General features: G+C 26.3%; 1 pseudogene across 1 annotated transcript; it reads left to right on the plus strand.

Annotated features, from left to right (window-relative positions):
- Nucleotides 1-4,175: 4,175 nt before the first annotated feature.
- Nucleotides 4,176-11,851, plus strand: LOC145975227 (aminopeptidase N-like; annotated as a pseudogene). The gene is made up of 11 exons (XR_014439921.1): nucleotides 4,176-4,691; nucleotides 4,804-5,313; nucleotides 5,444-5,630; nucleotides 6,000-6,150; nucleotides 7,527-7,608; nucleotides 8,196-8,557; nucleotides 9,132-9,409; nucleotides 10,644-10,840; nucleotides 11,013-11,360; nucleotides 11,449-11,518; nucleotides 11,664-11,851. The product of XR_014439921.1 is annotated as an aminopeptidase N-like (transcript).
- The last annotated feature ends 3,459 nt before the right edge of the window (nucleotides 11,852-15,310 follow it).

The raw sequence follows: 15,310 nt of genomic DNA on the forward strand, positions 1-15,310 counted from the left end.
TTATATAGCGCACTAATATATTAATCATATTATAATCGTTACAAATCTTTTCTTAAATATATTTAAGTTGAACTTATTTAACTTGTAAAAAATTCATAAAAATATGCTGATCAAAACAGAATTAAAGAATTAAAATCTCGAATTTAAAAAAATATGTAAGCTTATAAGGCTATCACATTATATAAATATGTTATTGAAGAAATGTCAATAGTTATCGATCTAAAAATGGTACCAAAAATATGTCGCGATATTTAATACTAACTTGAAGAAAAATAGTTTACACTTGTATCGCACTTATATTGTAGTTACATTTTTCGCAATGCGGAAATCTTAGGCACTCTCGAGGCTGCTTGACCGAATCATCAATATTCGAGTATCAATTTCCCATTTGCATTAATATTGACGATATACGCTGCTATCAGTATTTGAGTTCACGAAGCCAAATCCTCACGGATAATCCTAATCGTCGAAATGATGCAACGTTTTATCTGTTAATCCCGCACTGGACGCCTACGATCGAATTAGATTGACGTCGTTTAAGATTTATATCTGGCCATGAAAGAGATTTTTATATCGGATCGCGAGAAAGAGGGAAAGGTGAGCTCGGAGGAGTATACATTGTGTATGAGTTTAAAATAAAATTTTTAAATGCATTTTTAAAAGTCAACGAAAATCGAATCAGCTGAGATAAAATCTGATTCTCTTATTTATATTTTAATTATAAAGATAATGGAAATATCAATAAGTTAAACAAAAATTAAATTTTACATTTTAAAATCAGAGATTCTTAATATATCGCATTCTTTTCTTACTTTTTACTTTGATATTATTTTATCATATATTTAAATTATTGTAATATATTTCTTATGTAATTCTTATAATTATTATATATTTAAGAAAATAAAGCGAGAATAATTTGCTTTCATCTAAGATATTACGATTGAAGACACGTGAAGTATCAAGATTAAAAATTCTTCTGGAATTTTCACAATTTTCAAACATAGACAGTTACACAGTTCAGTATATTGTGCATTATTAAATTGGAAAATGCAATCATGCTCTTTAGCAATACCGTATATTTGCTGCACAAAGTAAAACGCTAAAAGTCGTAAAGTGGCTGGGTTTGCTGTAATTGTAATATTTTTTATATATGTATTTTTTTAATATATATATATTTCTCTTTTCTATTTGGAAATTATCCTACCTTATTATCGTACCTCTTGTGCAATATGTATTATCAAATTTCTTTAAAGATGTTACGCATCTTCTTTTGTATTTTGTATAATAATTATCGTACTCACATACACTTGGTATTAATGAGATTGTTTATTCGAATTTAATTATTCCAATTAAATTATATGCTTATATACATTTTACTAAAATTAAACTATATGTACAGGGTGTCAATGCAATTTCCCGCCAAAAAAAACATAAGTAGATCTCGATAAACTAACTAAAAAGTCATGTACCATTTTGAAAACCACCACGTAAAATTTCGAGATATTAATTAATGAAGATCGGCCAATACATGCAAATATAAGCGCGATTATGATTCTTCAATTAATTTTCTCTCGCGAATGGTTTTCTAGAAAAATTGTCTTTAAAAGTCTTTCAAATAAAATTTTATACGAAAACGGAATACAAAAACTAAAAAAGTATATACTTATTGACTTCTGATGCGTAAGATATCCTATGGTATGTATAACCAAGATGATATTTATATAACACTACGTATAACTAGGGCCGTCTTAAGCATTAATGCAGTCTGTGAGCCAGCAAATAATTGTCGCTCCTCCTTTATTGGATTGGACAGGGCAGGAAAGACTTATTTCTATAGAGTCAATAAACAGGAATTTTATAGAACTTTAAGCATTTATTTAAATACGTAAATAAAATTATAGGTTAATAATGAAAAAATCATAATATATCTATGTATTATATATGTGTGTATATATATATATATATATATATATATATATATATATATATAGGTATATGATTATTACTTCAAAAAAGCGAGAAAAACAAACATAATTTAACTATCAATTTAATTATTGAAATCAATATTTACCTTTCTGACTTTTTTACTAGCAAATTCTTTAATAATGTCTTTTATATATGTATATATAAGCTTTCAAATATTTCATTCTCTATACTTAAAGTAGCTAAAGATTTTAGTCTTTCTTGGCACGTTGAAGATCTCAGATAACTTCTTATTAATTTGAGCTTAGAAAAAAATCTTTCTCCTGTAGCTACTGTTGAAGGTAGGGTCAGTAAAATTCTTAAAGATACTGTTAAATTTGGAAATATTGTGGTTAATTCATTTTTTAACATAAATTGCAATACATCGAAAGCATTAAGTTCACCTTCAAAGAAAACTGAATCATTTTCGATTTCCGTATTAAGTTCTATCGCATCGATATCACACTCTTCGAGTGAAGGATCACTCAATTTTATTTGTAGGTCCATGCAAGTTTTCAGTCTGATATCTTTATTTTCCTTATTAAATTCTTTTATATTATTTAAAAACCCAAACCAGTCATGAAAATTTTTTAAGTTTTCAAATCATTCTTCAACCTTCGAAAAGGCAATGTCTATAATAGTGTAGAAAAAAATAAATATATACATATATATATATGTGTGTGTGTGTGTGTGTGTGTATGTGTGTGTGTGTGTGTGTGTGTGTGTGTGTGTGTGTGTGTGTGTAGAGAGAGAGAGAGAGAGAGGGAAAGGGGGAGAGAGAGAGAGAGGGAGGGAGAGAGGGAGAGAGGGAGAAAGGTTTTCCTTTTATAATGAATTACATTGTTAACCAAAATTTGCCGCCCCTTATATTCTGCCGCACGTGTGCAATGCACACTTCGTACACGCAGTTAAGATGGCCCTGCGTATAACCTTCTATATACTGTTCGGTATGCCAACTGCCAACAGAGAACAGAGCCATCAGTTTATGATAGTCTCTTGAAGCGATAAGTTCGCGATTGAATGCTTTTGGTGTTAAATCTGGTATTAAACCTGGCTGATTGAACTAATAGGATAAGGCATTAAATATATAATAAAATATTTATCTTTCTTTCTTTAAATGTGCATACAAAATTGTGTGGAGTAACAGGTAACGCTTTTATTTTATAAAAGACATTTTCTTTAATTTTCAAATCGACTTCATTTTATTGTAAATATTATTTTTATCTTTTACATACATTACAGTTAATAGAAATGAAGACATATACGTTTGTACTGTAATAGCATGTTTCGACCATTTTGACATATAGAAAATGTAAAATTTATAAGCTAAATTTTCTTTTGACATTATAAAATTATTGTGAAATTAATTTTATATTATTTCTATAAAATTATCTAAGCTATAAAATACTATCTCATTATCTAAGTTATAAAATTATCTATCTTAAAAACGTATAATATTACCTGTGTTTTGTTATTAAAATATTTTTTATAATGAATATCTAGGCCCAGTAGGATATGTTAATTTAAATGTGTAATGAACGAATGAATAACAAATAATGAATAAGTAACATTTTATTCAAAAAGATGTGTTATAAAAATATTAACATAATTGTTTTTAGAATTTTGTTCGAATGTTTGATACAAATCGCTATATTATCAAAATTTCAAATATTTGATGATATTTGTTTTCCATTCAGTGTTTATACGTTTTTAATATATTTCTTACTTAAGGAACAGATCGATCTTGAAGTAACATGTTAGTAAATATACAGTCCATATCACGTATAAAATCGCGTTGTTCAGAATATACTTTCATTTCTCATACATTTTAATGCTTATTTTATATATATATATACTAAAATATGTAATTGCACTAGAAGAAATCTTAAAGATAGCTAAATTAAGATAAATAAGAGTTATGTTTATTGTGCTTGTCCTATTGGAATTATCTAAGTACGTCCTTTTGTCTCCTAATATTCAAATCCGAGAAAAATATTTCATATGTCGTTTCAATAATTTTTATATTTATCTTTTCTAATCATTCCTTTATTTATTAAACTGTATTTTTTAATTTCTTTTTAAATTAATCCTATTTTCTTATGAAACGTTAGTAAATTCTCTTGAACGTTTTTTTTACACAAAAGTCGATCGAATCGCATACTCTTTGTAAACACCTTGTTTTTAACGCAAGAACGTTTTTCATAGATATCCGAACGAAACATGACATTCTTAAAACAATTATTAAGTAGTAGTATAATATACATAACCATAATGGCAATAGCGAGTTCTATGGATGATGAAGAATCAAAAATCAAAGGAGTAGAAATCGATGAAGAATCGAAAATCGCAGTGCGCAGTGTATTAAACAACAAATCAAGCAATATATCAGATTATATATTTCCGACACATTATAATATGAAGTTAATGTTACACAATAATTATCTCCATAGCGTATGCATAATCACTTTAAATATTTCTCATGCAAAACGATACATAAGTTTTTATGTACCGTATACAACATTTATAGTGTACTCAAAATTAAATCAAAATAATAGTACGATTTGTGAAACAAATTCAACAAATTTTATTAAAAACAATATTGCCATGCTCGATTTCGGTGATGTCTCGTTGCGTGGAATATACGATCTGCATATAGAGTATGCAATCTCAATTAATATCGTAAGGGAATCTTTCGGAACTCGGTACATAAACGATCATGAAGAAATAGAGTAAGTAGAAGAATATATGAAATATCAAAAACAAATTGTACATTTCTGCATTCTACGCTTACAATTATCTAAAATTAGTCATTATCTAAAATATATTATTAAAATACGGTAGGTGGTTAATCGCAACAGGTATTCAGCGAAGAAAGGGATCAGACGAAAGGTATCAAACGAAAAAAGAGCAAATATTTCCATATTGGGACAAGCCAGAATTAAGAATTACTTTTAATATTTCCATAATGCATCATCCAAAATACAAAGCTTTGTCAAATATGCCGATACGAGATACTGAATTGACGAACGATAATATGATATCGACATATTTTCACGAGACTCCTTTGATCTCCATAGATAGTGTAGCATTTCTGATATCCGGTTTTCATGAGATCATCCTCTCGGATGATGAAATAATTCGTTCATCCATATGGTTCAGACCGCAATCGAAACCGCATCTAGAATTTGCGAAAACTGTTATTTCTTCCGCTAGTGTATACATGCGTAGATGGAATATATAGAGAAGAAAACTTGCGCAGGCCTCTGTTTCATTTGAGAGCAAAGTGGATCATGTCGCAATCTCGGATATACAAGATGAAATCAAACATACTTTGGGTTTCATCTTTTATCGGTATATATATAGTGAAAAATAGATATATTTTAAAAATTATTTTAATTACCTATCATATTATAATCTGTTTATATAAGAAGTTATATTAATATCCAAAATTTTTCATACATATTAGTATAATTATTTTTAGAGAAGCAGATATCACTTATAATAAAGAATTAGATCCTGTCGCATACAAAACGGTAATTGCGCGCTTAATTGCACGTGGGATGGTACAAAAATATATTAGAAATCTGTTCGAACCAACTTACTTATGGCGTCATACATGGTTAAACAAAGGATTTAATGTATTTTATGAAGCATACATCATCGACAAGGTCATTTTATTACTAATGCTATTTGAATACGCAGTCAAATGATTAACAGTTTAGCAATGTAGATCATTGTTAAATATTTGTGCAAATATTGTGTTTTATTTCTTAATTATAAGAAATGATCCAAATCTTTCAAATTTCTAGAAATCCAGTAAAAGAAATTTAATAGGATCTGAATATATATATATATATGTTTATATATTTATTTATGTTTATATATTTAAATTACCGCAGAAATATATATTTACACACTCAAATACACATAAATATTTCTTAACAATAGCACATAATAATGCCAGTTTTGATATCTACCAGAAACTTTTTCTTTTTGATTATTTATGATTAGTTATGATTATGTCGAATTGATTATAGGCTCTGCCAAATTCCCGGATGATGGATTTGTTTGTAGTTCAAGTTCAACATGAATTACTCTATCTAAATGCTTATGTTGTTATAAATTCTACTATAGAATATAATAGTTATGCTGAAAATTATTTACAGTCTTCTCTTTCTCAAATCAAAGGTATGCATATAACATTGCATAATTAAACAATTAATTAATTATAAATTTCTGAATGTTAATTTCATAGAAAATGAGAAAAGTCATTTATAAACAAAAGACCATGTACGATTCTTATGGAAATTGAATTTTGAAGTTTGGTGAAATTTGCAGAAACTCTGAAAATAATTAGTTTATGTGGCAAATCAAAAGTTACGATAAGCGCGATATCGTTTGATGATGCCGTTTCGTCACTACAAGCGTTCAAATGTTGAAATAAGGCATTATTTCAGTACTGAGAAAAAATAAATAATACTACTGAGGGAAAATAAATAATGTATTTAGTAGAATCACAGACACACAGTTGATTACTTTTATTAATATATAGATATTATATTTACATGGAAAAGATATACATATATGTATATATAGGGTGTCCATAAAGTTCCCATCCACTATGTTTCAGAAACGGTTCAAGAATTACGAAAAACCATGAAACAGGTGTTCAATTATTTTGAGAGGCTAGTCTATCAAAGAAAAATTAAGAAAATTGTACCCCGTCCCCATCCGAAGAAGAAGACTTTGGAAAAATCCATATATTACTATACTTCTAACTAATTATATTTTATCAAATATCAAATAGGATGCTATGGCGACAGCGGCGATACGTCGATACACACATTTTTTCTATGTAAATATATTAGTAAAATGTATTAATAAAAATGATCAACTGTTATTTAATTCTAACATATTATTTACTTTTCCTTAATAGTATTTAAATATCGCTTTATTTCGATATTTGACTTGTAGCGACGAGACGTAGCGACTCCATCAACCAATATCGCATTTATATTTTGACATTTTTTTAACTTATTGTGTTTTCACATAAACTATTTATTTCTAAAGTTTCGGCAAATTTCATCGAAATTTAATTTCCATAAGAACCGTGCAAGGCCCTTCATTTGTAAAATTTAATTTTATTATTATTATTTTTAATATATTTTATTATAATATTAGCAATAATAATAATGAGAAACATAAGTAACTTTAAATTTAATTTTTATATAATTTTTGTATAATTTTTTTAAATTACAAATATATATGTTTATCTAAGACTCCAAAAGATCATGATAAAACATAAAACTATCCGATTCTTTATAATTGTCTAATTTATTATTTTTACGAATATTTAATCAATCACTATTTATCTATTATTTTAAATTTTTTCGTTCAAATGTATTTAACAATCTTTCATAACTGTTTACTTTGATTTAATTACACAAACTTTGGGTGTGATATATTTAGTTTCATTAATTACGAATATATTCACAAACCTTTATTGCGCATTGCACAGTAAAGGCATTTTAAATATAGTAAATTTCTTTTCTTTTAAACTATAGGATCCATTATATGGCGCATGTTAGAACGAACATTGCCACCTTATATATTTTTAAAGGGATTTCAGAAATATTTAAATAATCAGTAAGTATAATGTATTGTAATGTAATAATATACATCATAGAAGAAAATCGAAATATATAATAAATTGAATAATATATTTATCCCATTGTAATGTTTAAAAAATAGATATTTGAAATCTCACATTTATGTTATTTTATATTAATGTATTTTTGTGGAGATTGCAAATTTTACCTTGAGTTTCTCTTAATAAATATATAATAGAGATTCATAGTTTCTAAATAACAAAAAATTCAAATTGAATAATTTCGAGAATCTAGTTTTACGAACAATATATAAACACTCTAAAATCTTTTTGTAATATAAAAATTAAAATTATTATTTATTTAGTCGCGCCAAATGCTGACATAATTATTAATAAATACAATATATATTAACATATATTATTTAGTATATATTTTTGATAAAAATATTTTATTTATATATTATTTATATATTTCCATTTAATATATATTAATATATAATAGAAATAGAGTTACATTATAGATTAACATACGATAATAAATTTTGTAAATTATGATTTTCTTCTTTAATATTTATTTATCAATTTTAATGTAGTGTTAAGATTATCATAATGTTAAATCTTATAGATTCCGTGAGTCTGAAGCAACAACTACCTATCATTTATGGAACGCTATGAGATCTGTGATGATTGAATTGAATTCCAAGTATGATTTTAATATAAAAGACACGATAGATTCGTGGATTATGCAGAGGCGTACTATCGTGTTGAAGGTGACGCGAAATTATTCTACTGCTCTTCTAACCGTATCAGTAGAATTTTACAACAAATTAGATGAGAAACAATATTATATACCTGTTACTTATACTACAGAATCGAAACTCGATTTTAATGTAACTTGGACGAATTTTTGGTTAACATCATGGCGTTCAAAAATCGAACTCTTTTTTGAGAAAAATGAATGGATTATTTTCAACTTACAACAAGCTGGTAAATATTGAATAAAAAATTTATATCTTTATTGTTCATTTATGATACGTATACATCATTTATATATATATATATATATATATATATATATATATATATTTCAAGTATATATATTTCAGTACATATATATTATGTCTGTAAAACAACCACTTTATATTAGTACAAAATTCATTACATATCCAAATTCTCAAAATTGTTTCATTATTATTTACACACACACACACACACACATAAATATATATATGTATATATATATATATATATATAATAAGTATATAGTATATTATATATATATATATATATATAATGTAAGATATAAAGATATTACAAGAATATTGAAATTTTACCAATATATTTGAAATTTTGATTTCTTGCTATAATATGTAGAATTCCTGATACAGCCTTTATGTTAAATAATAAAAACGGAAGATGTAAACATCTCTAATTATAATAATATATTAAATTTATTTATAATAATCGAAATATCTTTAATATCTCTCGAAAAATACGTTTAATTAATATATATAATTTCAAAGTATTTAATAATCGACAAAAGTAATTTATTTTATAACAGGATATTATCGCGTCAATTATGATACTGCGAATTGGCGAAAAATTGCACAATACTTAAATTCTGAAAAATATAGTAATATACATGTTCTCAATCGCGCGCAAATCATCAATGATGCGTTTCATTTTGCGATAGAGAAGAAACTTGAATTCTCCGTATTTTGGGAACTCGCTTCTTATTTGGCACACGAACGAGATTATATAGCATGGTATCCTATGTTCAAAGCATTTGAAATTTTGTCGAATATCTTCCCATTCTTGGATTTTTATCCTGAATTCAAGGTACTATATACGGTTTATATATATATATATATATATATATATATATAAACAGTTTTTTATAAAATACCGTTCATTACACCAATTATTTCTACATAATACAACGATTTCGTATCATAATAATGAATTTTTTAAAAATAGGTATATGTAGTAAACTGAACAAAAAAATTAATTATACATTATTATTTATTTTTTTTGTTTCAAAAGTTAGAAATTTAAATTCAAAAGGCCCTTACTTATGTTTTTTTTTCTTTAAATTTAATATAATCACATTTTATAAATTTTGAATTATTCATAAAGTTGTTTTCCTATAATAATAATACTTTAGGATTTATGTGCTAATTGATGATCAGTTATGTAATTAATAATGAATGTTTTAGGAAATTATAGAACACAGTATAACAATTATCTTTCTTACGTTAATTTTCTTCAGTAGTATTAGAACGTTTACGATGTTAAAAATATACAAACATTTTGCAGAGAAATTGACTTATATAATTTTAGTATAATTTTTTTACATTATACAACACATAATAATTTAATATATAATAATTCACTTGTAAATGCTTGTTTTATATAAGAAATTAATATTTAAAGTTTAAAATACTTAAAACCTATATTTGATATGCACAGATTTAAATTAAGAAAATAACTCATCATATATCAAAATCGATACATCAATCGATACATCAATATGCACAGACTAAAATATATATACAGAGTGTCTCGTAAAATATGATCGCGCGTACCTCGACTCTTGTTTTTTCATGGCTATGCGATACTCGCCGCTGACACACCTACCGCGCATATCTTACGATCTAGCCTCGCGAAACGCGCGTTTATTCACATTTTTAATTAATATTTCAATAAATTATTGCGAAAAATTGCAAAATGGTAAAGGACCATTATGTTGAGTTTATTGCGTTTTATCCACTCACGAGCGTTAGCACAATCTTATAAAACACTTTGTATATTGATATATCTGTATTAAGAATCCTTTAGATCATATAAAATCCATACCTATTTAGATGATAAAATATAATTATATACACAATTATTCACACACAAATAAGAAATTTGTAAATTTGGCTATTATGGTATTGATGCTACGAAGTCACATAAATATTAAAGAAATATAAAGAAAATTATCTAGGAAAAATGTTTATTTGCGCGTACATTATATTTGTTCTTGTAAATAATGATTAAACTAAATATAATGATACTTATTAAATTTTAGGGCGTGCTAAAGTTTGATTTTATGCGAAATTATAGATTTAGTAACTGGAATCTGTATGACGAAAATAACATTAACGATCATACTAAATGTTTAAAACAAGAACTCGCAAAGTGGGAATGTATTATAAATGAAAATCCTTGCGAAAAGAAATCTACGCGTCATTTGAAATGGCATCTAGCAAATCCTGAAGAAAACAAGTAATTCTTTTCTTAATATTTGATTCTTTTTATAGGAATATTTTTTATATTTTGCATATGTTTGAGAAATTAGTTATCACTTATGTCAATAATTATTTATAAGACATTAAAGAAACTATTACCACAATTTCGTTAGAAGATATTTATTTCTTTCCTGGACTGTTTTTTGTAGACTTTTGCCTGGACGGAAGAGGTGGACATATTGTAATGGTTTGAAAATGGCAGATCGTGATACATGGAATAAAGTTTTTAATGATCACATGAAAGAAAATAATAAAATATTAGAATGTTTGGCTTACAGTAAAAATTCTGAAATTATAATCAATTATTTAGAAATTATCACAAATACTGTAATAATTCGAAAAATTTCAAAACCTTTGTATAATCAATCTCATCTTCAACTTGAACGGAGAGAGCGAGCTTATGCCTTAAATGCTAATATTTTCCTTTCTATTCTTGAGAGGAATACTAAGTACATGCTTACAAGTTTATTAAATAATTACAAAATAATAAGACACAGGTAACGATATTATTTAATAAAGATATACTACACGTAGACATGAAGATTTATTGAATGAATTATAAATGTACTGTTTTATTCTTCATAGGAAAATCAATAATATTGTGACATTAATTGTTATAATTAACAATGCTTATTCTAAGGGACAGTTGGATGAGGTAAATTTTAAATAAATCAAATTTCTATATTTTATATAATATTTTTCTATAATTCTGTTCATAATGATACTCTGTATTTGTGACAGTGCAATTATTAAATACGAAATCATTTATTAATAATAATTATTAAAATAATCCATTTTAGATAAAGGAATTTGTAAAAAAGGAGTTAAAAAATTCAGTCATATCCAATATTGAATACAAGATAGAAACACGCTGGTCGGAGATCGAAAAACAGATAAATTATTTTCGATCTTTATTTAACAATTGAATAACTAAATCTTGAAGACATTAACTGTTTAGAAATTAAAAATGCGGCATAAATGATTGTAATAATATTTATAAATGTATATACTTAATTATTCACTAATGTCATACAAGAATTAATAATTGTTTAATTGTATTTAATCAATATAATATTATAATTGTACAATATAATATTAAAAATATTGTGTATGTATAATATTGTATAAAAATATTGTATTGTATAATATTGTATAAAAATATTATATTATATTACAATATAATTCATATTATAAACATTATATATATTTTTAATATTATATTATATTACATATTATATTGTATTACTTTTCTGTGTTACAAATTTAATACATAGATATTGATTATATATTTACGTGTGTTTATTTTACACAGATACGTACATATGCAGGATGTTTCCAGTATCTCAGAACAAAATAAAACCATAAGTAGATCTCGCTAAACTGAATTAAAAAATCCTATACTATTTTGCAAGAAACCACGTAAAATTTCGAGATATGAATTACAAAATATTTAGTTACAGTGGGACGACCTTTCTCGTGGCGCGCTTCTAGTCACGCGCATTGACCGATCTTTTTTAAATAAGATGTCGAAATTTTACGTGGTTTCTTGCAAAATGATATAGGATTTTTTAGTTCAGTTTAGCGAGATCTACTTATGGTTTTACTTTGTTGGGAGATACTGGAAACACCCTGTATATATTTGAATCATATACTACAATATTAATTATACAGAAAACTCGGCTCTAAAAGATGCTTCTTTTTTAAATAAAAAAAATTTCAGAATTTGCAGAAAATATGAAAGTTTTTTAAAGTATTGTTTTATTAGCAGCTTTATTGCATATTAAGATCAGATAAATACATTTAAACTCTCGTGTGCATTCTTTTTTATCTCAGAATATATTAAAATATTGAAATATCATTGAAATGTAAAAAAGTAAAAAAAATTTAATTTCTCTTTCTCCCCCCTTGCTTTCGCTTTCCCTTTTTAACTGGTTTCCATATTGTAATAAATTAATAATCACTAATATGTTCCGATCCGAATCGTCATCCATAACAACTGTATTATTGTGCATTATAGTTGAATTAAATTTTACTGTAATTGTATTTTTTTTATACAGGGTGATTCTGAACATACATTTGTCTTTAAAATATCAAATTCTTGAATGAATTCTAAGACGATTTTTTCTCTTGCAAAATTTTGCCCGAGTTTAGTTTTTAAACTATAAAGGAAAATAGTTAACTAATTGCGGAACGAGTACGAGAGATAGGCAGGGATGGCGCGATATTGGCGATTACGTGGGGCGCTCGCCGCGATCAGCTGATTGCTATACGCGATGAGTGTAGCAATCAGCTGATCGCGGCGAGCGCTCCACGTAATTGCCTATATCGCGCCATCCCTGCCCAGATAGCAAGCACACGTCATTTTGACGTTTTAAATTGGTCATTCGCTGACTATTCTTGACGTCACGAGCTGACGTTTTTATAACGTAAAAGTAACGGTCTAATGTCACAGATTCTTGACGTCGTCATGACATGTACCGCATTTTGACGTCATAAAATGTACCACCAATATTTTGACGTCTTTTTCTCATCATAATAATATATTTAATAGCGTTGTCGAATAAAGCAGATTAACCGATTCGAGAGCATCATTGAACAATTACAGCCACTCTATTCTTCAGAGGATCGATTAAACTGCTTTATTTGAAAACGCTGGAAAACACAAATATGGTAAGAAAATAGGTCACAAGTTTTATATTGTTATTATTTTATTTAAACATAAATAAAAAAACTTACTTCTAATATCATATAAAATTTCAAGTAATGTCTTCCGTTGCCTGCGTTTTATAAAAATATATTTTGTCAATTAACTGTATTATAAAAAGATTCTAAAAAAATATATTTTTAAAAATATATTATTTATTTAAAAATATTTATTTAAAAATATATTTCTAAAAATATATTATTATAAAAAATATATTTTTTGGCACTTTAATTACACTCGATTGATACAGCTAATATTTTCACTGTGCACTAATTTAATGAACATTTGAGTGGTTAAGCAACATAACTCGTGCACAGATAAACGTATGCGTCGAAAGAAAAATGGTTAAAGTTTAATCGCAAAAGTCATGTTATATAAACTATTTAAAAAAATTTTTTTATGAGATCGATGTACTAACTAATCACATTAATAATAAAATAATCGTCAGTTCATGACTGAAATATGACGTCAAAATAATGTTATATCAAGACGTCAATATGAAGTCATGTAACAAATAAGTCATTTTGACGACATATGACCGAAAATGACCAGTTTGGAACGTCAAAATGACGTGTGCTTGCTATCTGGTTGCCTACCTCTCGTATTCGTTCCGCAATTAGTTAACTATTTTCCTTTATAGTTTAAAAACTAAGCTCCGGGCAAAATCTTCTGTATCTTGTATAATATAATAATTATCGTACTCACATACACTTGCTTTAATAAGATTGTTTATTCGAATTTAATTGTTCGAATTAAATTATATGCTTATATACATTTTACTAAAAATAAACTATATATACAGGGTGTCAGTGCAATTTTCCGCCAAAAATGACCATAAGTAGATCTCGATAAATTAATTAAAAAGTCATGTACCATTTTGAAAACCATCACGTAAAATTTCGAGATATTAAATAAAGAAGATCGGCCAATACATGCAAGCGCGATTATGATTCTTCAATTAATTTTCTCTCGCGAATGGTTTTCTAGAAAAATTGTTTCTACAAGTCTTTTAAATAAAACTTTATATATGAAAACGTAATACAAAAACTAAAAGAGTATATACCTATTGACTTGTGTTGATGCGTAAGATATCCTATGCTACGTATAATCAAGATGATATTTATATAACACTACGTACCTTCTATACACTGTCATGTATGCCGACAGAGCCGTCAGTTTATAACAATCTCTTGAAGCGATAAGTTCGCGATTGAATGCTTTTGGTGTTAAATCTCGTATTAAACCTGGCTGATTCAACTAATAGGATATAAGGCATTAAATATATAATAAAATATTTATCTTTCTTTCTTTAAATGTGCATACAAAATTGTGTGGAGTAACAGGTGACGCTTCTATTTTATAAAAGATATTTTCTTTAATTTTCAAATCGACTAACTCCTTTTATTGTAAATATTATTTCTATCTTTTGCATACATTAGTGTTAATAGAAAAGAAAACATTTATTGTAATAGCATGTTTCGACCATTTTGAAATATAGAAAATGTAAAATCTGTAAGCTAAATTTCTTTTTGACATTATAAAATTATGATGTAATTAATTTCTTATTATTGCTATAAAATTATCAAAGCTATAAAATATTATCTAATTATCTAAGTTATAGCTATAAAATTATCTATCTTAAAAACGTATAATATTACCTGTGTTTTGTTTTTAAAATATTTTTTATAATGAATGTCTAGGACCAGTAGGATATGTTAATTTGAATGTGTAATATACGAATAA

The sequence above is a fragment of the Camponotus vicinus genome, unplaced genomic scaffold, assembly GCF_025532165.1.
Source record: "Camponotus vicinus isolate PSW18456_S1 unplaced genomic scaffold, iyCamVici1.0 SCAF_7, whole genome shotgun sequence".
Classification (NCBI taxonomy): domain Eukaryota; kingdom Metazoa; phylum Arthropoda; class Insecta; order Hymenoptera; family Formicidae; genus Camponotus; species Camponotus vicinus.